Source organism: Tamandua tetradactyla, chromosome 5 (assembly GCF_023851605.1).
Source record: "Tamandua tetradactyla isolate mTamTet1 chromosome 5, mTamTet1.pri, whole genome shotgun sequence".
In the NCBI taxonomy this organism is placed as follows: Eukaryota; Metazoa; Chordata; class Mammalia; order Pilosa; family Myrmecophagidae; genus Tamandua; species Tamandua tetradactyla.
This window is the reverse complement of record NC_135331.1, coordinates 99,866,676-99,888,714: the sequence shown is the minus strand read 5'-3', so window position 1 is coordinate 99,888,714 and position 22,039 is coordinate 99,866,676. Positions and strand designations below refer to the sequence as shown.

Sequence of the window (22,039 nt, the reverse complement as noted above, 5' to 3'; positions counted from 1 at the left end):
CCTGCTATTTTTAGTGATTCTGGGCTGTATACAGTGGGCAGATGGTGCAAAATGGCATCAAGCATAAAGCACACTCATGCCCTTCGTGAGATGAAGTGACAGGTGTTAAAAGAATAAAATGCCAGTTGTTTTCAAAGAGGAAAAAGCACTGTGCCTTTGAGTGGTCAGGGAAGGCTTCTCGAAGGAGGTGGCCTGAGGAGAAAGATACGAACTAGACCTAAGGGGTGGGTGTGGTGAGACAGTTGGAAAGGGAACCCTGTATATTCTGTGTGTAGAACAGGCATGAGGTATGGAGATGGGCATTGTCATGAGGCAGCGAAACTCAGTGTGGGACTTTGTAATATTTCCTGGGGAGGGCCAGCCCTGCAAATGTCCTGTGTCCAAATAAGTTTGGGGAAATAGCACACTGGGCTTCCCTCTTGGAGAGCCACCATCCGTTAGCATAGTGAAAGCCCTGAGAAGTTGGGCAGATAGTGGAATGGGCTTGTATGTGGCTCTGTCTCTGAGTCATTCCTTCTGGGTCACCAAATCCCTCTTGTAGAGCAGATTGGCAGCGTTCTTTAAAAGTTCAGTCTGTGAATACCAAAAACTGATTGGGAGCCAGTCATTTGTCTTCTTTCTTTTTCAAGCAGTGCTCAAATATTTAGAAGGATGAAGGTTTCTAGGGGGTCTGAGTGACGACGTTACTGGAGTTGGGGAAGGAGCTCCTTCACTCTCCCATGACTCCCAAGGTGAGATTCTGGGTATTTGAAGCCCAGTTGAATGGCGAGGTCTGTTCACCTGGGGTCAGATGCCCGACCCTTCTCAGCTCCCTACCCCAGCCAGCAAACCTCAAGATCTATGAACAGCCTGTCCCACGGCGTTGACTCATGCTTCCTGCCCCTGCTCCATTCTGGTTACTCCGCCATCCGACTAGCCTAGCGCATGTGGAGTTCAACTGGTATATTAAATATTTTTCATTGGGTGAAAACCCAGGCTAAGTTCTTCTTGTCGGCTGAGCCCTGCAGAGTAAAACAAGGGGATTTCTAGAACACATCACGTGTGGGACTCTGAGGAGTTTGGGGTGGGGGTGGGGTTATTGTGGGTATAGAGTCAGGAGGAAACTCAGGCCAAGGAATCATCTGCTTGTAAAACTGCATAAAAGCTAATGGAGGGCAGGCAACGCTGTCTCAGTGGCAGAGTTCTCACCTGCCATGCCGGAGACCCGGGTTCCTTTCCCGGAGCCTGCCCATGCCAAAAAAAAAAAAGAAAGAAAGAAAAGCTAATGGAAACATGTTATAAACCGATTTTCTGAGTGCCGGTCTGTAGATTGAACTCATGTGCTCCTTCTCACTATTGGGTAGCCTGCTCCCTTCTAAACCAATTTTTTTTTTTCACATGGTCAGGCACCAGGAATCGAACCCGGGTCCTCGGGCATGGCAGGCAAGCATTCTTACCTGCTGAGCCACCATGGCCCACCCTCTAAACCAATTTTAATAATCATCAGTATACTGGCAATATACATCATTCTTTGAAATAAAATGAAACAAAGCATTATAGCTAGAGCTTAAGTCTGCCCTGATACCCTCCCCCACCCTACCAATCTCTCTCCATCCTGTTCCAAAAGGTGGCAGAACCCAGACAAAAATCCGGGTGCCGTGAGTCCTATGCTCTGTCCCCACAGCCATCTGGGATGCTTAGAGAACCCGTGTCAGTGGTGAAAGGACCCAGTGTCCTGCCTCAGTGTCCTGGTTCAGTTTGCAGGATGTCCCGGGGCAGGCAGCGTCTGGGGAGGTTCCCCCGCCTGTTCTTCAGGAGGGCAGAGCCAGAAGAAACCCTGCAGCAGGGCAGGGCCCGGCCTCCTCGCTCTGTGGAAGTGGAAGCCGAGTCTGAGGGGCAGGGAGGGGAAGTCACTTGCCCAATGAGGTCACGGGGCTGGTCTCTTCTTCTGTTGGGTCCAGGTTATCTTTATATTGGGTTTGCATTTCCTGAATATGCAGCAGCCGGGTGGGGGGTTGGGGGCGGAGGGCAAGGGAAGTGGGCTGAAAAGATCCCCATCTGAGAATGTTCAAATTTCCTGTGACTGTCCCTTGAAGAGGAAGATTATCTGTGTATACGGAATCTAGGGGGTCGGGGGTGGGGGTCTTGGTTTAGCTCCAGAAGACCAAGAGTGTGGGGTTGGGGAGGGAAGGAGGAGAAGGAGGGAGAAGAGGAAAGCTGTTAAGAGAAAGCTGTGACATTTTTATAGACAAAAGAGAGATTGTTAGGAGTTCATTCCTTTCCATTTCAGTGATGCCCTCAGTTTCATATTTTTGGAGAACACTCAAGCCAGGTGGAGATTCTAGTCTCATTTTCGTAGCAGTGGTTTATGGTCGCTGGTGGCCCTCTGGTCTGGGACCGGGGAGCCTCATGTCCCTCGGGTTTGCTTCTAACGGCATGTGTGATCCTCTGGAAATCTCTTCCTTCCTGGGGGCTACCATGGCTTACATCAAAATGGGAATAAAACCTCCTGCTGAATCTGCCCCTCAGAGAAATAGTGGGTGTGAGATGCCCCCATCCTCAAATTTGAAGGGTTAGGTTGGCCTTATTTTTTCTTTTTTAACCTCAATGGGGTTGTAGTGAGCTCCGAGATAGTTAGAAACTTCCGCTGGGGAAAGTATCCTTCACCCAAGGCCACCCAGACCTGCTTCCCTGCCATCCGGAGTGCCTCAAGTCCCTTTAGAGGGGCAGTTATTTAAGCAGCTGAGAGGCTGCAACTAAAAGGAACACAACAGCGGATATGGAAAGGATTTTGCCAGTTTCTTGAAATCTGTGAACTGGGGGCTCTCTTGAAGCAGGAAAGGAAGGAGAACACATCCTGACAAGAAGGGAACGAAACAGTTCCTTCCAGGTAACAGAAATGCACCTCTTTACCCTCTTCTTTAAGGATAACCATGGATATTGTTAAGCTTTAGGTGGCCACTGAATACTCTCATTACTTCTCTTTTCCTTGTCTGAGGCCTTGTACTGTTTGAGAGCGCGACCCCAGGGGCAGAGTGCCACTACATTACCCATAACCCCAAGTTGGAGACCTCGGCTGGCCCGGTGGCCCAACTCGGGTTCCCTCTTATGCATCCTCAGAATTGCACTGACTCAGGCAGAACCATAGGCCTCTCCCTTGCAGGGGCCAACCTGCCCTAAGGAGCTTCCCACAACAATAAGGAAGTTATGTAAGCATCTGAATTCTTTGGTTTATTTCTCTGACCAGCGAACAATATACTGAAAATAATTTGGCGTTTTTTTTTCTCCAAATGTCTCTGGATCATCATTACTAATAAAAATCAGCAGCACTGATGCAATGGTGCTTTAAAGGGGGGTTAGGGTGAGAAGTGAGGACTGATGACCTGCATCCAGTGGCCCCCGACTGCTGAGGTTCCCAGCAGAGCTTGTTCCCTCTCTTTTCCCTACTGGGTCCTCTCCTGGCCATTCCTGCCCCTGTGCATCATCTTACTTTTCATGTGCTAATTGAAACAAAGGGAGAAACTGAAGGTTGCCCAGGAAACAAATAACCAAACCGACTAAATGACAGCTGAGTCATTGAGCCTGATCTGAGCTGCACTCCAGCACAACACAAGATGCTCGAGTCCTTACTAGGTGCCAGGTGACTTGGCCCCCATACTTTATCTTATTTAACCATCACAGAGACCTGGTACACTAAGTACTGTTATTCCTCTTTTACAGATTGTCAGTACTTTTGGGGTTATTTAAATCATCCCGTTTGGGTTATTCATTCTGCCAGTGGACCAGTTGATCCCTGGTCCAGAACCAGTACTCTGGAGTGCCCTGGTACTCCTGCAGAGAAAGTACCTGCCACGTAAGCCATTTGTTTCTTTCCAATGAGATGTTACAAGTGAGCACATTTTCCAGATTCTGAAGCTGAGTCCTTTAAGCCTAAAAAAGTTTTAGTTTTTATTTTTTGGTATAAAGTACCTCAACTTCTTTTTGATACATCCAAGTTCATGGCTAAATGCTGGATGGTTGGATGCAGAGCTGATGGCCAGATGCCTTGGACATGCCCATACGATGGAGTAAAACGAGCTGTCCTTGACCTTTTAGAAGTAGAGGATAAAAGGTTGAAAGGATCCAGCAGGCAGGAAGTAGCTTTGTGCTAATCAGATCTGCAATGGGAGGATAAGAGACACTGCAGGCCGTCAGAGGAAGCCCCATTTTGGGGCACAGAGGGTTGGGGCCTCACCATTTGTCACTAATTATGTGGCCTTAGTAGGTCACCTGCTGATTTCCTCATCTATCCAATGGGAGAAAACAGTTCTGAGCTCATGGGTCTTGTGTGGGAACAAAATGAAATAGTTTACGTCCATGCCTTGTGCACTGCTTTCTCGAGCGTTATTATTGGCTGTGAGGACACACACGCCCTTCCCCAAACTCTCCTCAGTGTCCCAGCCAGGGACTCAGCATTGTGGCTGACTCGGCTGATGGTCACCTCCAGTTCCATTAATGCTGAGCGCACACATCTCGTGGCCCTTGGAGCAGACCACTTTCACCCCCCAGCGTTGGCCTACCCGGCCCAGGGCTGCTAAAGCCCTGAAGCCGTGAACTTTTTCCTGTTCTGTTTTAAAAGGGGGGGGGGTGGGGGGGTAGGAAAGAAAAGGGAATATAAGAAAAATTAATTTTCTTTTACCTGTGGCACTTTTCCTCCTTGCTGTGAGTGGGATTGCCTCTTAAGTTTTTTTTTTAATTAAAAAAATGATGTTCTGGGTGATCTGACATAATATTTAGACATTTTGAACTGACAGTTGATGGGTGTGTTGCCAATATGTCATCACCACAAATCACGTTCCAGGGGTTGATCGGGAGGAGATTTGAGTGTGTGTGTGTGTGTGTGTGTGTGTGCGCGCGCGCTCACGCCTGGACGCTTTAAGGGGATTGGGGAAAGGCCCAGTGACCTTATCAAAAGCAGCCCCTGTGGAAGTTTCGCCAGTGTGATGGCCAGCCCGTTAGAGCAGGGGTGGGAAGGGAGCTCCCTTTGGGAACAGAGGTGAGCGTCTCTATGTCTGCCTGTGGAAGCAAAAGATCCCTCCTTTCCCCCCCCTCTCTTCCCCTCTCCTGTCTGTAACACCCAGGGGTGCCATGTATTATGCTGGCCCTGGAGACAGTTGTACCTGAGGCACTCCTTAGAAGGAGGCCCCAGTATGATGGAGGAGGCAGACAGAAGTGTTTTGAACAGTGTGCTAAGTGGTCTAATAAAGATACGGAGACTGAAGCCTGGGCCCCCTTCTCCCTTGCTTTCCAGGCATTTGCTGCCTGCAGTCAGGAGACTCACAAACCAGTCAGGGCCTCGGAGCCCTCTGTCCAGCTGTTTCCTTAATGGCTACTGCTCTAGGCCCCATAGCCTCCTCAGAATGACACACGTAAAGCTGAACTTCGCCAGGGCCCCTTCTTCATACGTGTGAACCTGACGTCTACAAGTCGTCCTTGACACGTCCCTCCCCCACCCACGCGTTTACACCATCGCTCAATCCTGTTTCACTCCTCAACACCCCTCCATCACCACCCCATCCTAAAATAAGTCTTCCCGTATCCTCGCCAGTCCTCCTCCAGGACCCTCTGTTGTCTGTACCAGCGCTCACACACCGTGGCCGATGGACGGAGTCCAGCCATTTACCTTATTTGTAGAGCCTATGAGCTAAAAAGGCTTTTTATGAATGAACATTCCTATTGATTTGATGATAGGGAACAATGACTTTGAACCCCAATTAAGCTAAATGCTTCCCCCCACAATGTAATTCAGTTCTTCTCATTAGTAGACCTGTATTACAAGGGAAAAAAAATTGCTCTAATTATTATATTTAGAATGTTGCCAAAAAATGTGTAAAAATTTGGTTTTTCTCTTATTATGTAAGTAACTACCTAATAGCATTGATTTTGCCTCTTGGCTGCAGAGCCTGAAGTATTTATAACCTAGTTCTTTACAGAAAAAAAATTACCAGTCCCTGGTCTACACTTTGGCCAGAGCAAGCTTTTAGAACAGAACTCTGATTAGTCACACGCGCTGGTACATACGCATACGCATGTGCGTGCCTCGAAATTCTTTAATGGTTCCCCGTTGCTCTCACCACAAAGATAAAATTCGTTACCTTCAGAACCTTGGGTGGTCTGGCCCTGGCTCCCTTCTCTGGTTTTATCCCCTTGGTCTTTGTTCCTCCACTCCAGCCACTCCGGCTTCTTTGTTTTTTATATCCACCATGTTCCCACCTGCCGCAGAGCCTCTGCCCATACTGCCGTCGTCTGTCTGGAATGCAGCTTTCCACACGCTGTTTCCCCTCATCTCAGCACCATCAAGGCGTCCTCAGCGAATCCTTCCTGACCTCCCTCTTGAGGTGACGCCCCATCATTGTAGCCACTCAGAGCACCATTTCTGTCTCCTTCTTAGCACCTACATTCTACATCACAGCTGTAGAATTATGTTTGTTTGTGACACCCACCCCCGTACACACCCCCCACCCCCACCCCACAGGCTGCACACCCCATGAGAGCTGAGTCTGTGCCCTGCTTCGTTGTCATTAGGCCCATGGTACCTGGTACATAGTCCATACTTAATAAGTATCTTGATAAAATGAATGACTGAGAATCAGGTAGGCTTCATAAAAGATGCCAAGTTGAACAGCAGTTTGTAGACTGAGAAGCTGGAGAATAAAAGAAAGAGGATTTGGGGCAGAGAGCCCAGTGTTCTGGAAACTGATTACTTCTGTAGGACAGGAACTCAGGGTGTACATGTGTGAATGCTTCGGGGGAAATTGTCAGTAAAGTAGATGAGAAGTTGTTTGGGCAAGAAATTGGGACATTGAGATAATAGGGGCCAATGACCAATAGGATATCTGTTTTCAGGGAGTCCAAGCAGGTTTGGGGGCTTCCCAGGGAGGGGCTGGGGCTGTGTGCAGGATTGCCAAAGGACCCAGAAAGGACAAGTTACACTCCTTATTCCCTGAGGCAGCTCAGGAGCTGTCTGTTAGACAGAAGCCCACCTTTGTGATCCCTCCCGATCTCTATACATGAGCTTCTTGATGGCTGGAACCTCAAGTATAGGTTGTTATGTAGGGAATTGTCATTTCCCACCCTACATGTTCTGTAACATTTGAATTCATACAAACCTTTGTAGATTCAAGCATATGTTTGTTTATTTGTTTCATCTTGGCATACTGTGATTTGAAACATGTTTGGAGCAAAAACCTCTGGCCAAAACGGTTTTTCAAGCCAGCAGCAGCTCCCATCAGCCTGTCTCTTCCAAATTGTCTTCCCCATGAGCCCCCTTGATCTTGTGGTTCCCTGATTTTCCCTCCCTCAGCAGCTTCCTATGGGTCCTGCGAACTTGTACAAGGTGTTGCAGGAGTAAGGGGGCACCTCCGGGATCCCCGATGAGGAGCCTCCTCAGCTGATTGCTCCATGGAGGAGAAAGGGGACATCACCAGAGGCAGCCAAGCCACTGGACCAAACCTCAGCAGGCTACAAGGCAACGGGAACTTCCAAGTGGGATGTGCTTGTACCTGGCTTCACTGGCCAAATACCTACTCACAAAATGTTAGCAGAGAGGCAGAGGCTGGGCCCCAGAGGTGAGCAAGGCCCACGCTGCCTGCCCTCATCAGAGACTTCCCAGGCAACGGGAAGGCGTGGTGAGCCAGTGATCCCAGTGCCCCAGAGCCTTTAGGAAGAGGCCAGAACGGAATCTAAGGGGCCTGGAGGAGAGAACGACTCAGGAAGTACCACTGGGAAGGCCTCCAGCCCTGGACGGCAGAAGTCCATCCGGTGGGTTTGTTTGTTTACTCCCAGAACTCCCCAGAAGCTCTTAGAACTCTGAGCCAGAAGGGTCAAGGAGATTTCTTGTCTGATGCCTCTTATCTTATGAGCCAAGAGTCTGCGGGCCATGGAACTACCCCAGGATGTGGCTCTGCAGGCCATCTTTGCTGCCAGTGTTGACAAAATGCCCGAGTGGGGCATTGACATCCCAATCCCAGGTGCCCAGCTGCAAGAGCTTCCAGCTGAAATGCAGGCAAGAGAGACAGGAGAGACCAACAGACACCCAGGGAGGATTGGCACCCATCCCTCCTCCAACACAAGCACATCAATGCACAGTTATTTTACACATCAGGGAGCGTTACTGTTACCCAGTGACCTGTTTTCTGGAAAGAGGGATGGTTTCTCCACAGGAAACCACCACTGCCCCCCCACCCCCACCCCTTCTGGGGTCCTGGCTGTTGGGGGCATTTGCATTTTTCTACAGTCTGATGTCTTTAAAGCCACAAACCAAAGCCAAGCCATTAAGTCCATTTGGAAGCTAAACCAACAAACACAGCAGCCTGTAACTCTCATCCTGAGTGGTGTGGCCTGAGACCTGGAATCTAAGGGCTGGAAGTCTTTGCGGGGCTGCTGTGATCCCAGCTTCTCATGGCGGGGCCACAGCGATGATCCCAGCCCCTTCCTTTCCCATCAGCCCCGCAGAGGAAGTAGGTCTGTGCTGCAGGCTCTCTTGGCAGCTCAGCCCCCAGGATGCTGGGTGTGAGTCTTGAGTAACAGGAACAGAGCCTCGGGTGCTTGAGCTGTGTTTGACCAGATTAATAATTCACTCTGAGACTGGGAGTGGGGCCAAAGGAGCCAGCTTTCCCCATCAGCACCCTTCCCCACCCTCATTTTCATATCCCCAATGCACATGCTGCACCTTGTTGGAGCAGCAATAGGGAAATCTCTTCTCCCCATGTCCCAGCCCAGCCCTCCCTGCTTAGCCCTGGACAGCTGTGGGGATGGGGGATCCTTTCTTTGGCTGCCAGTAGCTGACTCAGAAGACCCCACACCCCAGGTTCTTGAGGGCAAGAATGGAAGCCCCTCCGTGAAGGGGCCCAAGAGAGCCCCGCCCTGTGTCCACAATAGCAGGGGTCTGTCCACTGTACCTCCTAGGCCCCGACTGAAAGAGAACCCCACTGCCTGCCGGGCCCAGACCCCACACCGTGGCTCCTGGAGCTTTTTTGGAAGCCCCTATCATAGACTGATCTGAACGACACGGGTTTGTGGCTTTTTTTTTTTTAATTTCCCCTAGCAGAGCCTTGGCACTGGAGGACTTTAGTGGCCATTTGTATGAAAGAACGTAAAGGATAGGGAATGACTCCTGATTGATCCTGAAATTCTCCCAGCAGCTCCTTCTTGGGAGAACATGTAATTATGAAGCAGCCAGAATCAGGGTCACCCAGGAACTCATGTGTGGATTGTTCAGCTCTCTTCTCTTTGCAGACCTCTTGGTCGTGTCATCTGTCAGCCTGTTGCCAGGTGATGTGAGTGAATGAGGGATGCTGGGTCAACAGGGAGTTTGAGAAGGCTTTGTAGAGGAGGCAGGCCAGCAGGAATGGACCTTGTTCCTGGCATGCCCCCTCAAAGCCTGTTGCATTACTCCCAATAGACTCAAAGCTGCTGTTAAGTTTAGATTGTAAATTTCGTCCATTATCACTGCATTTACATCACATCACTTTCTCCCTGGACCAGAGGTGATAATTGACTTCATCAGTACCAGTTCCACTGATGATCAGGACATTTGGTCCTAGGCTGAGGTATTTGAGTGTGTCCCACTCTAGGCTCCCAGCGCAGTTGTGTAACGTGGGACTAAGGATACAGAAAATGCTCGGTCAGTGCTTCCTCATATCATTTAACGTTGCCTCCCCCTTCCTGGCTTCTGTGTTCTCGAAGGAGAGATGAAGCCCATGTGGTGGTCTCCATCCATGCTCTGTCTCCTAGATGGTCGTCAAGTTCCTTTACTGACTACCATTTGAATACAGAAACCTGAATATCAGTCTGTACAAGTTGATAAAAAATAAGGCATATGTCATTGATTTTTTTAAGGTGTTTTTTATTATTATTATTAATTTACTTATTTATTTTTTGTTTGAGTGCATGGTCCTGGAATCAAATCCGGGTCTTCTCCATGGCAGACAAGCATTCTACTACTGAACCACTAGTTTTTTCATTTATTTTGTATTATTTTTTATTTATTTTAATTTTTATTGGAGAAGCTGTAGGTTTACAGAAAAATCATGCAAAAGATAGAGTTCTTATATAATGCCCTCACACGCAGTTTTCCCTAACACTCTGCGTTAGTGCTGTACCTTTGTTACAGCTGATGAAAGAATATTATTATAATTGTACTGTTAACTGTAATCCATAGTTTACATTAGGGTTCGCTGTTTGTGTTGTACATCCCTATAGTTAATTAAAAATTTTTATTCTAGTAACATATATAGAACCTGAAATGTCCCCTTTTAACCACATTCTAATACATAGTTCAGTGATGTCAGTTACATTGACAATGTTGTACTACCATTAGCCCAAACAGAAATTCTGTACCAATTAAGCATTAACTCCCCATTCCCATCCTGTCCCCTGGTAACCTGTATTCTAGTTTCAATTCTACTAATTTGTTTATTCTAAGTACTTCATATCAATGATATCATACAATATCTGCCCTTTTGTGTCTGGCTTATTTCATTCAACCTGATGTCTTCAAGGTTCATCCATGTTGTCACATGTATCAGAACTTCATCCCTTTTCACTGCTGAATAACATTCCAGTGTATGTATGTATGTGCCGCATTTTGTTATCCATTCATTTTGATGGAAGTCGGGCTGCTTCCATCTTTTGGTAATTGCTGTTTTTCACAGCCGCTACATCATTTCACATTTCTGCCAACAATGAGTGTTCCTCTTTCTCCACATCTCCAACATTTATCACTTTATTTTCCTTTTTATTGAATAGTAGCCATTCTAGTATCTCACTGTGGTTTTGATTTGCATTTCCCTAATGGCTAATGATGTTGAGCATTTTTTCATGTGCTATTGGCCACTTGTATATCTTTGTAGAAATGTCTATTCAGGTCTTTTGCCTATTTTTTTAATTGGGTTGTTTGTCTTTGTGATGTTGAGTTGTAGGATTTCTTTATATGTTCTGGATAAAAAAGCCCTATCAGATACGTGGTTTCCAAAATTTTCTCCCACTCTATAAATTGTCTTTTTACTTTCATGGTGAAGTCCATTGATGGACAAAAGTTTTTTCATTTTGATGAAGTCTCAGTATCTGTTTTTTCTTTTGTTGCTCTTACTTTTGGAGTAAACTCTAAGAAGCCATTGCCTAGCAAAGCACCCTGAAAATGCTTACCTATGTTCTACTGTAGAAGGTTTATAGTTTTGGACCTTATGTTTAGGTCTTTGATCCATTTTGAATTAATTTTTGTGTATGTTGTTAAGTAGGGGTCAACTTTCATTCTTTTGCACATGAATGTCCAGTTTTCCCAGCAACTTTTTGTTAAAGAGACTGTTCTCTTCCCACTGAGTGGATTTTTCACCCTTGTCAAAAGTCAGTTGATTTTTGCCCTACCAGGTGGCTTTTGGTTACATACCCCAAAATACAATACAGCAGTACTGGCATTTGTAATTACCCATATAGTTACCTTTACCAGAGGTCTTCATTCATTCTTTTGTCTTTTTATTCCACTGTCTCATGTCTTTTCCTTTCAGTCTGAAGAACTCTCATTAGCATTGCTAATAGGGCAGGTCTAGTGGTGACAAATTCCCTCAGTTTTTAATCTGGAAATGTCTTAATCTCTCCCTCATTTTTGAAAGACAGTCTCTGGATATAAAAGTTTGGGTTGCCAATTGTTTTCTTTCAGCACTTTAAATATTTTGTCACTGCCTTCTTCCCCCCATGGCTTCTGATGAGAAATCAGCACTTAATCTAATTAAGATGCTCTTGTACATAACATGTTGCTTCTCTCTTACAGTTTTCAGAACCTTCTCCTTGTCCTTGGCATTTGACAGTTTGCCTACATCATTATTTCTTTGAATATACCTTCTACCCTTTTCTCTTTTTTAATTCTGGGACTCCCATAATGCATGTACTGGTACACTCAATGGTATCCCACAGTTCTCTTAGGCTCTTTTCATTATTTTTCCCTTCTGTTTCTCAGCCTGAGTCATTTCAGTCATCTTGTTTTTGATGATGTTTTTGAGTTTGAGTTCATAGATTTTTTTTTCTTCTGCTCTTTCTAATATGCTTCTGAAACCCTCTAGGGAATTTTTCATTTATTGTGGTCTTCAACTCCAGTATTCCTGCTTGGGTCTTTTAAATTTTTCTCTGTTTATTGAGATTCTCATGCTGTTCACTCATCATTTTTGTGATATCTTTTAGTGCTTTCTCTGTGCTTTCCTTTATCTCCTTGAGCATATTGAAGATTTTTGTTTTTGAAGTCATTGTCCGATATGTCGAAGTCTGGTCCTCTTTGTTGATGATTTTTGGATGTTTTTCTCGATTCCTTTGGATGGGCCATTTCCTTTTGCTTTATTTGTCTTATAATCTTTTGTTGCACACTGTTCTAGTTTGCTAGCTGCTGGAATGCAATATACCAGAAACAGAATGGCTTTTAAAAAGGGGAATCAATGAGTTGCTAGTTTACACTTCCAAGGCCGAGAAAATGTCCCAATCAAAACAAGTCTATAAAAATGTCCAATTTAAGGCATCCGGGGAAAGATACCTTGGTTCAAGAAGGCCAGCAACATTCAACGTTTTTCCTCTCAGCTGGAAGGGCACATGGCGAACAGGCTCAGGGTTCCTCTCTCATCTGGAAGGGCACATGGCAACCATGGTGTCATCTGCTAGCTTTCTCTCCTGGCTTCCGGTTTCATGAAGCTCCCCAGGAGGCGTTTTCCTTCTTCATCTCCAAAGGTCACTGGCTGGTGGACTCTCTGCTTCGTGGTGCTGCAGCATTCTCTGCTCTCTCTGAATCTCTCATTCTCCAAAATATTTCCTCTTTTATAGGACTCCAATAAACCAATCAAGACCCACCCAAATGGGTGGAGACATGTCGTCCCCTAATCCAGTTTAACAACCATTCTTGACTAAATCACATCATCCAGGGAGATGATCTAATGACAGTTTCAAACATACAGTATTGAATCGAGATTATTCTACCTTTATGAAATGATATTTTGATTAAAACTTGGCTTTTCTGGGGGGCATACTTATTTTCAAACCAGCACACACACCATACATTTTAATATTCTAAAGTGTTAACTCTAGAATTTAGTCCCTGAATTGCCTGTTCCATAAGTTTTTATCCAGCTATGATATGTCAGAGAATTTCCTGAGTTTCAGAAGCTAACAAAAACAAACAAACCAAGGCAAAAATCACCTTTCACTGTCTCTGCAAATTGACTCAGCATTGGTTCATGCTATCCTTTAGAGTTTAGGTCCCCTAAAAAGAAAATCAGCCAGAGGCACAAATGCAATGCTGCCTCTCCATCTTTTCTGAGCCTGTGTACTCACTTGGGCCTTAGGAATTCCCCCGTTTACAGGGGGAGAGGAGAAATTATTTTTCACAGGGAGTGGAGGGAGCTACTATTTGTTTTGTTTTGTTTTGTTTTTTTGTTTGCATGGGCAGGCACCGGGAATCTAACCCGGTCTCCGGCATGGCAGGCGAGAACTCTGCCTCCTACTGTTTTAAAGCTGTGTTTTCTTGATTCAGTACTTGCTCAGTGACTACAACCCTTTAACTGTTTTCTGTAGTTTTGAGGAAGATGACTCTGCCAGTTTTGTTAGTTCTTCAAAGATTTTGTGGGAGAACAGTATCCTGGAGTACCTTACGCTGCCATCTTGTTGACTAGATCAAGACTTTATTGATTTTATTCAAGTTCCCTCTAGAAAATCTTTGCTTTAATTACCTGGATATATAAAAACATGGCTGAGTTCCAGAAAGGGCAAATGATTTGCCCAGGGTCACGCAGGGAGTCAGTGGAACTAAAGTGCAGGGCTCCTGTTTGCTAGTCCAGTGCCCCTCTTACACCACCATTTTAATTTACTCAGTCTCAGTATTCCTAATTTCTCTACCCAGTCCTAGCCATTTGCAAAGAAAGATCGTTGAAAAAATGTACTCAGGAATATACCCACAAGGCTGACTCAGACCACAGCTGCCTCTGTACCCACCCCACTCCATGCTAGATAGGTAGGGAGAGAAGAACAAATGGCATATGGCAGAGACAGGGGACATGCAGTGTTAAATTCTACCATAAAGAACATTTGCTACCCAGTGGAAAGAACAGTGGCAGTAAGGATGGGGAGCATCCAAACCAGAATATGAATTCACTCCAATCTCCATTTCCTGGTAGAGACCCATCTGTAGGAAGCAAAGTCCAAGCCTTCTATTTTGCAGGTTCCTGGGCTTCTTAATGATTCCAAGGGCTTGGAGGGAGCAGTAGATGCCACAGGGTGAGACTGGAGGATGGAGAAGTAAATGTTCTTTGCTGCCCAAAGGGAGCCTTGAAAAATCCTCCCACATGATGGTCAGCATGAAGCCCAGGTCCAGGAGTGGTGGGACTGCAAAGGAGCAAGAGGAGCCAGTCCCTCTAGGCTGAGAGAGATATGGGTGCTAATCACCATCATGGGCAGAGCATGTCCACAGTAATTGGGTTACTGGATTATATAAACCCATTGGCTTTATTTGGAAGACTAATCAGAAAGCATTTAGAACAGTATCACTATAAAGGTCTTAGGAACCATGAGCCCACAGTTTGGCTCCTGCCTCATTTGGGGTCCGGGGAATAAGAAGACTTCCAGGGGAAACTGAGTAAAGCTTCTTTGACAGGCTGAGAGGGAGGCTTGACTAAAACATAAGCCTAATCATTTTAGAAATTGGATATACAGTCTCTAAATGACAGCCTGATATCAGAAAAAGGAAAATCTTTCTGGTGTTTATTCCTCAAACAAGCAGCAGTAATCTGGCCGGAGCAGGGTGTTACCCCTTCTGAATTATAAGCAAACAAGTCCTGCAAAGACCTTGGCCAAAGTCAACTTCCTCTCTTGCTCTGGTTCAAAGGATGGCCCTTTCTGACATATATCCTCCTTGCAAACTATGCCCCTGTCCCCTGGTGCCCCTGGGGGTATGGAGGGAGGAGACAGAGACTTTGATGCCTGAGAACAGGGGTCAGCAAACTGGGCCAGCCCACCACCTCTTCTTGTACAGCCTGGAACCTATGTTTCTGCTTTTTTTTTTCTTTTTCTTTCTTTTTTTTCTTTTTTTGCATGGGCAGGTACCAGGAATCGAATTCGGGTCTCTGGCATGGCGGACGAGAACTCTGCCTGCTGAGCCACCATGGCCCGCCCCTGTTTTTGCATTTTTAAATGGTTGAAAAATCAAAAGAACAATAAGACCTCTTTTTCTTTCTAACATTTTTTATTGTGAACTATAACATATATACAAAAGTGATAAATTTCAAAAAGTACATTTTAACACGTAGTTTTAGAACAAATTTCACAGTATGGTATGGGTTACAGTTCTCCCATGTCAGGTATTTCCTTCTAGCTGCTCTAAGACACTGTAGACTGAAAGATATAGCAGTATAATGATTCAGTAGTTATACTCATTGTTAAATCCTAACTTTGTCTTATAATTCCTCCTTTGATCTTTCTCCCACTCTTTAGGGATATTTGGGCAATGGCCACTCAAACTTCTTCATGTTGAAAAAGGGTGTCAGTGTTATGGGGTAGGGAGATGCAACTGGCTGATGCTCTTGGAGAGACTGGTAACTCTAGGTTCCAAGGCTTATTTGGCCTAGGAACCTTCTGAAAGTTTTAGATTTCTGAAAAAAAAACTTAGTGAGTGAAACTTTTATAGAGTCTCTAATAGAGTCCTGAGTATTCTTTAGGGTTTATAGGAAAACTGATGGTTGGGCCTTGGCGTACCATGGCGCTTAGCATTATCTAGCTGAAGCGTGCATAAGAGTAACCTCCAGAATAGGCTCTCGACTCTATTTGAAATCTCTTAGCCACTGATACCTTATTTTGTTTCACTTCTTTTCCCCCTTTTGGTCAGGTAAGCATTGTTGATCTCACGGTGCCAGAGGCCAGGTTCATCCCTGGGGAGCCTGTCCCATGTTGCGTGAGAGACTTACATCCTTGAATACAACAAGACTTCATGATGTGAAAATTATATTAAATTTAAATTGTGTCCATAAATAAAATTATGTTGGAACACAGCCACGTCCATTCATTTACATATTGTCTGTGGCTGTTACATGCTACTGTAGGGTTGTGATAGAAACTATATGCTCTCTGCAAAGCCAAAAGTATTTACTATGTGAACCTTTATAGAAAAAGTGCACGAGAAAGCTCTGCAGAGCCTTGTCATCATGTATAGCACTATTTTATGGTATCATATCTCAACAGAAAATAGTAAATTTTGTCTCTCAGTCCATGGCAGATGCCATAGAAACCTGGGAGGGGAGGTGACCTGCTTTAGGTCTCATCTGCCTGGCTCAGTGTTTCAGTTCAGTGAGCGTTTATTGAGCATCTGCTGCATCCTAGTCACACAAGACAGTTAGTATGCTGTCCTTGCTTCAAACAGCTGAACAGCCAGCAGGGGAGATGGACACAGAAGCAGGTCATTTGACTATAGAGTGGTAGACGGAGCAAGAAATGGGGTCTCAGGCTGACAGGGAGCACAAGGGGCACTTTGGGTCCTAAGTGGTATTTATTTGTTGAGCACACTCTGGAATCCTAGCCTTGTTCTAAGAAATTGACTAAAGAAATGTGAAAGTAGTAGTTTCATTAATTAGTTCATGATTGAAAAAACTCCTGGTACCTGTTACCCCATAGGAAATGCTGCTGATAATGAGCAAAATAGTAAAGACTGGAATCCTGAGTTGGTATTGGAACAGTTCTGTTAGGCTGACTAATCTGCCGAGAACAGAACCCAGGATTTGAAATAACCTTTTGGTAAGATGTTGAATCGAAGGCTTAGCATGCTACTGTTTGTGTAATATGGGTAGAGGTGGGGTTTGGGTGCTCAGTGTAAGTATTCTTGTATGAGCATAGATGTCTACAGGAGGCTATGCAAGAACCTGACTGTCCCAGAAGGGTGCTGGGAGGCTGGGTGGCTGGAGACAGGACAGGGTTGGAGGGGAGACTGTACTTCAAAATTTGATCTTGTTTTTTTCACTTTCTTGACAAGCGTATTTATAGGATTACTTACACTCTTTTGTATGCCCTTTTCTACCTTTTGAATTTTGAACCATGCAAGTATAATACCTACTCAAAAAAATGTATAAATTTAATATAAAATCAGCAGCACATGGTTTTGCTATTACCTTCCTCTTTCGTCTTAGGGAAATTATTTCCCTTCACTTTTTCTTTTATTCAACCAATGTTTCTTGATTGCCTCCCATGAACCAGGTGCTGTTCTAGGCCTGGGAAGTTACATTGCTGGCCTCAGTTTCTTCATCTGCAATGTGGGTAGACAGGACCTGTGTGGACCTGATGACCTCTGAAGCAGAGGTCCTCCAGTTGAGCAGGCTTCAGTCTCCCCAGGATGGCCCATTAAAACAAGGATCACAGATGCAGAGGTTATAGGGTAGAGCCCAAGAATTAGTAGACATAACAAGTTCCCAGTTAATGCTGATGCAGCTAGCCTAGAACCACATTTTGAGATCCCATCTCTGACATTTAAGGTTCTGCTCTTATAAATAAATTACATTCCCAATTCCAAAATTATTAATGAATAAATAGTTTCTTCTGGGTAAGAATGCAAAGTAATCCCTTTCACCCAGCAGTTGGGACCATGTAACAAGCAAACATGTCAACAGAAGTTAAGTTTTCAGACTTTTGTCCCATTCATGGGAGGATGGGGGGATGAAATCACATCATAGACAGAGTCTGGTGAGTTTAAACAGGAGATTCTCTCTGAGGGAGGTGACTCTGCAAGGCTGTTGAGGAAGGATTAAATGGAGAAGTTTAAGCCAGACAGGGCCTTCTGAAATTACCAGGCCTAATACCCATAGGACGGTACTGTTGGGCATCATTTTAAGCCCACCATAATCTTTTTTTTTTTTTAAAGGCTTGGACTATCTTATTTCTGTGCTATAAATAGCTTACTTTTTTTTTTTTTTAACTTTTTTATTGTATAGTATACATACATACAAAGCAAAGAAATAAAAAAGCAATAGTTTTCAAAACACTCTTTAATAAGTAGTTACAGGACAGATCCCAGAGTTTGTCATGGGCTACCATCTCAGATTTTTCCTTCTAGCTACTCAAGAATATGGAGGCTAGAAGGCTTAAATTTTTTTTATCACCACAATCAACTTTTTTTTTCTTTTTTTGTGAAAAATAACATATATAACAAAAAGCAGTAAATTTCAAAGAACGATACCACAATTTGTTGTAGAACATATTTCAGAGTTTGACATGGGTTACAATTCCACAATTTTAGGTTTTTACTTCTAGCTGCTCTAAGATTTTGGACCCTAAAAGAGATATCAACTTAATGATTCAGCGATCATATTCATTTGTTAAATCCTATCTTCTCTGTATAACTCCATCATCACCTTTGATCTTTCCATCCCTCTCTTTTAGGGTTGTTTGGGCTACGGCCATTCTAACATTTCCATATTGGAAGGGTCTGTAACTAATATGGGGTAGGGAGATGGAACTAGCTGATGTTCTGGAGAGGCTGGGCCCTCTAGGTTTCAGGACTTACCTGGTCCAGGGACCCATCTGGATGTTTTAGGTTTCTGAAAAGTTAAACTAGTGCGTGGAACCCACCATAATCTTCCCCTACCTTACAAATTTGACCTGCTCATTGGCAAGTTCCCCCCAAGGACATGGTACCCCAGCATGGATCCCCGCATCTGTCACGGTTGCTCCTGACTCCATGGCTCTGCTCATGCTGTGCCTTTGTCTGGAAAAACCTTCCTGATTCTCTCCGCCTCCATAAGCCTTATTTGTCCACCAAGACCAAGATGAAATATGACTGCTTTTCATGAGAAGTTGACCATCTGCCTCAACACTGAGTCTCTTTTTCTGCCTATATTAACTAATTGGGACACTTGGTCATTGTTATCTGACTTTTTATCATTCGTTCACAAATATCGCCCGTTCTCACCACATCCCCTCTGGGACCTACAGTGTGCTGGGTGTTATAGCAGGCATTGGGACAGAATGATAGGCAAAAACAGACCTGTTCCCTGCTCCATTAGAGAAAGATACATTGATAAAATAATTGCACTGGTGGAAGTACAATTACAAACTGAAAACAGAGGTCTGAAGGAAGGAATGTGATTTTATGGGAACACATAAGAAAGAGGACTGATGTAGACTTGGAGATTGAAGTCAGGGTGGGTTTTCTGAGCAAGTGTAGTTTGAGCTGAGATCTAAAGGATACACAGAACTTGGGTAGATGAAGAAGGGTTTGGGAGGGGAAGGACTCTCCAAATGGTAGGAACTGCATGTACACAGGTCCTGTGGGAGGAGGCAGCATGGTAGGTTCAAGGTCTGAGATGGGAAGGGGGTACAGAGCAAGGGAAAAAAGGATATAGTGTAAAGCTGGAGACACACTGTGTAAACCCTATCAGCCTTGTTCAGATTTTGAATTTTAATCTAAGAGTAATAGGATCCTGTTTTGTTACCTAGACTGCTCAAGCAGATACCCTGCAATGGGTCAGCTTAAACAATGGGAATTTATTAACTCATGGTTTTGAAGCCAGAAGGAAGTCCAAATGAAGGCATCATCAAGGCAAGACTGGTGTTCTGGGGCTGGCTGCTGGCAGTCCTTGGTCCTTGGCTCCTCTGTCACATGCTCATGATGGCCTCTCTTGGCCTCGCCATTTTCTCTTCTGGGTTCCATTGAACTTCAGCTTCTGACTGTTCCCTGTGGCTCTGAATTTTATTCCACTTAGCAGGACTCCAGTACTAGGATTAAGACCCATACTGATTGAGGTGGGTCACACCTTAACTCAAGTAACCTCATCAGAGTTCCTATTTACGATGGGTTCACACCCATGGGAATGGATTCAGTTTAAGAATATGTTTTTCTAGGATGCGTACAGCTCCAAACCACCACAGATGCCATCAGAGAATTGTAAGCAGTGGAATGATAACGATCAGAGTTAAATTTTGAAAAGCTCATTCTGCTGTTGCCTTCTGGAAAATGGTCCAGAATAGAAGCATGAAAATAGAAGCATATTAGAATAGGTGTCTTAGATTAGGGAGGTAACAGTGGAGACAGTGAAAGATGGGTGGAGTTAAGAAATATTTAGAATGTAAATTGACAGGATACGGAGAGGGCAGAGTCAAGGGCAAGACTTTGGGAGAGGATCCAGTTTGTGGGAAATAATGTTGAGGCACCTTTGAACATGGTGATGTGGAGTAGGCAGCCGAGCAGGAGCTCAGAGGGCCCTTGGAGTCAGCAGGATGTGGGTGAGGGGTCAGCCTGTCAAAGGAGAGAGTCTGCCTGAGGAAAGGGACTGTCTCCCCAGTTTGTGCCCTGAGGGGCAGGCAGAACATTTTGATGAAGGAGAGTCATTTCCCACCAGCAGCATAGGGGATATTTCCTGGGTGCAGCAGTCCTCCTAATCTGTAGATTCTACAGGGTTAATGTGCACACTCATCCATTGGGGTTCTTGATAAAATGCAGATGTTGATTCGGTAAGTCAGGGCTGGAGCCTGAGATGCTGTGTTTCTGTAAGGTCTCAGTTGATACAAACCACATTTTGAAAGTGAAGCCTCCCGCTGCTTCCAAAGCTCAGTACCCTTGCACCCAGCTTCCTTGTGCTTCTGCTCAGAAGCCCTCAGTGGCTGTTTATCCTCATGACATAGAGGGTCTGCTCCAACCCTCGTTGGTCAGCCTTTGTTGCCTCCCACTGCTTCCTTCATCTACCTTTCATTCCACCAAATCAAACGTTTCACTCTGAATTTTTCCACCTCTTATAGTTCAGAAAGGAACAGAGACCAGCTCAGGCGACCTCCCAGGTAGAGGAGGACTAGTGCAGTAGTCTTCAGGTTTTTCTGCTTGAAATCTGCCCCCCCCACAAAGGAATTGTGTAGCACTATTTGCCTCCTTACATATCTACATATGTTATCATATGTTTACAGAAGATGCAATTTCCAGCATATTGTAAACATTGATATTTTTAGGTAACACTCTTACATCTGTGTTTTAAATTTATCCATTGGAATGCAAACACCATAGCAATTTGATACCTGCCATCATCCATTTTAAAATGCATGAACAAGCTCTTTTTTAAAAGTCATTCCCTTTTCTCCTTGAACTTTTATTTCTATTTCAATCGCCCCATGGAATTTTATCCTAACATAATATATGTAATTAATTTTATTCTTAAAACTCTCATTTGTTACCCTATCATATTTCTCTGCAACAATTTTATTTAAAATTAATTTTTTTTGTTATCATAAAGATCTAAGCATTAAATTTTTTCTCGTTTGAGTTATTACGATTATTAATAGTGCATAATTAATGAAAGCTAATGTATTGCCAATTTGGATAAGTAATTAATAAACATAAAAAGTGAAATTACATTGAAAATGTATCACTTTATGAGTAGTGCTGGATGACTTTGTAAAATGACCTTTCTTATTAATATACAACTTACATACACCCATATATGTCAGGGTCATTTAGTTACCACTGAGCACATCCGTGCAATTATCATACAGGTCCTGAAGTTGAATATTGCTGGTGCTGAATTATTTCTTCAATTTGTTTATTTATCCCTGAAAGACTACTATTTGTTGCTAGCATGAGATAAGGATCAGCATTGGTTGCATTTCCATTTTTCATTTATACCGATGAAAGCACTGAAAACCCTCATTCACAAGAACTACTAGCTAGGAATACAAGTTTTGTTTAATCAGGGCCGCTCGTTTTTTTATGTTGCCGGGCTATGTACCAAAAATCATACAAGGATTGTTTGTCAAAAATTATATTTTAATATTGTGAATTGCTGATTATATGTGTAGAATGGAATGATCAAAAGTCATAAATGCTTGCATTTGTTTGGTGTTTTTTGGTATTTAAACAAATTAATTTAAAAAAATTATATTTTAATTATTTCTATTAGACCTTCCTAATAAAAATAATTGGAAAGCACCTGACTTGAGACAGGATTTATTACTTAATTTTTAAGGTGCCCGCTTTGTCAGTTTTCTAAGCGTCCTTTTGTTTGGTGGCTAGGAGGCCTTTCTCCTT

At 44.2% G+C, this 22,039-nt stretch overlaps 1 protein-coding gene and 1 long non-coding RNA gene across 16 annotated transcripts in view; one reads left to right on the top strand and one right to left on the bottom strand.

Annotated features, from left to right (window-relative positions):
• TRERF1 (transcriptional regulating factor 1) overlaps window positions 1-22,039 on the top strand; it is a 207,397-nt gene that overhangs the window by 145,564 nt on the left and 39,794 nt on the right. The gene's annotated exons all lie outside the window — the stretch shown is intronic.
• LOC143684654 (uncharacterized) lies at window positions 278-6,453 on the bottom strand. 2 transcript variants are annotated; one of them, XR_013176123.1, is made up of 3 exons: window positions 6,114-6,445; window positions 3,949-4,136; window positions 278-1,001 (listed from the first exon to the last, which is right to left on the bottom strand). It is a non-coding gene; the product is annotated as an uncharacterized LOC143684654 (long non-coding RNA). The 2 variants fall into 2 exon arrangements; XR_013176122.1 differs by lacking the exon at window positions 278-1,001 and having other exon boundaries at window positions 3,915-4,136; window positions 6,114-6,453.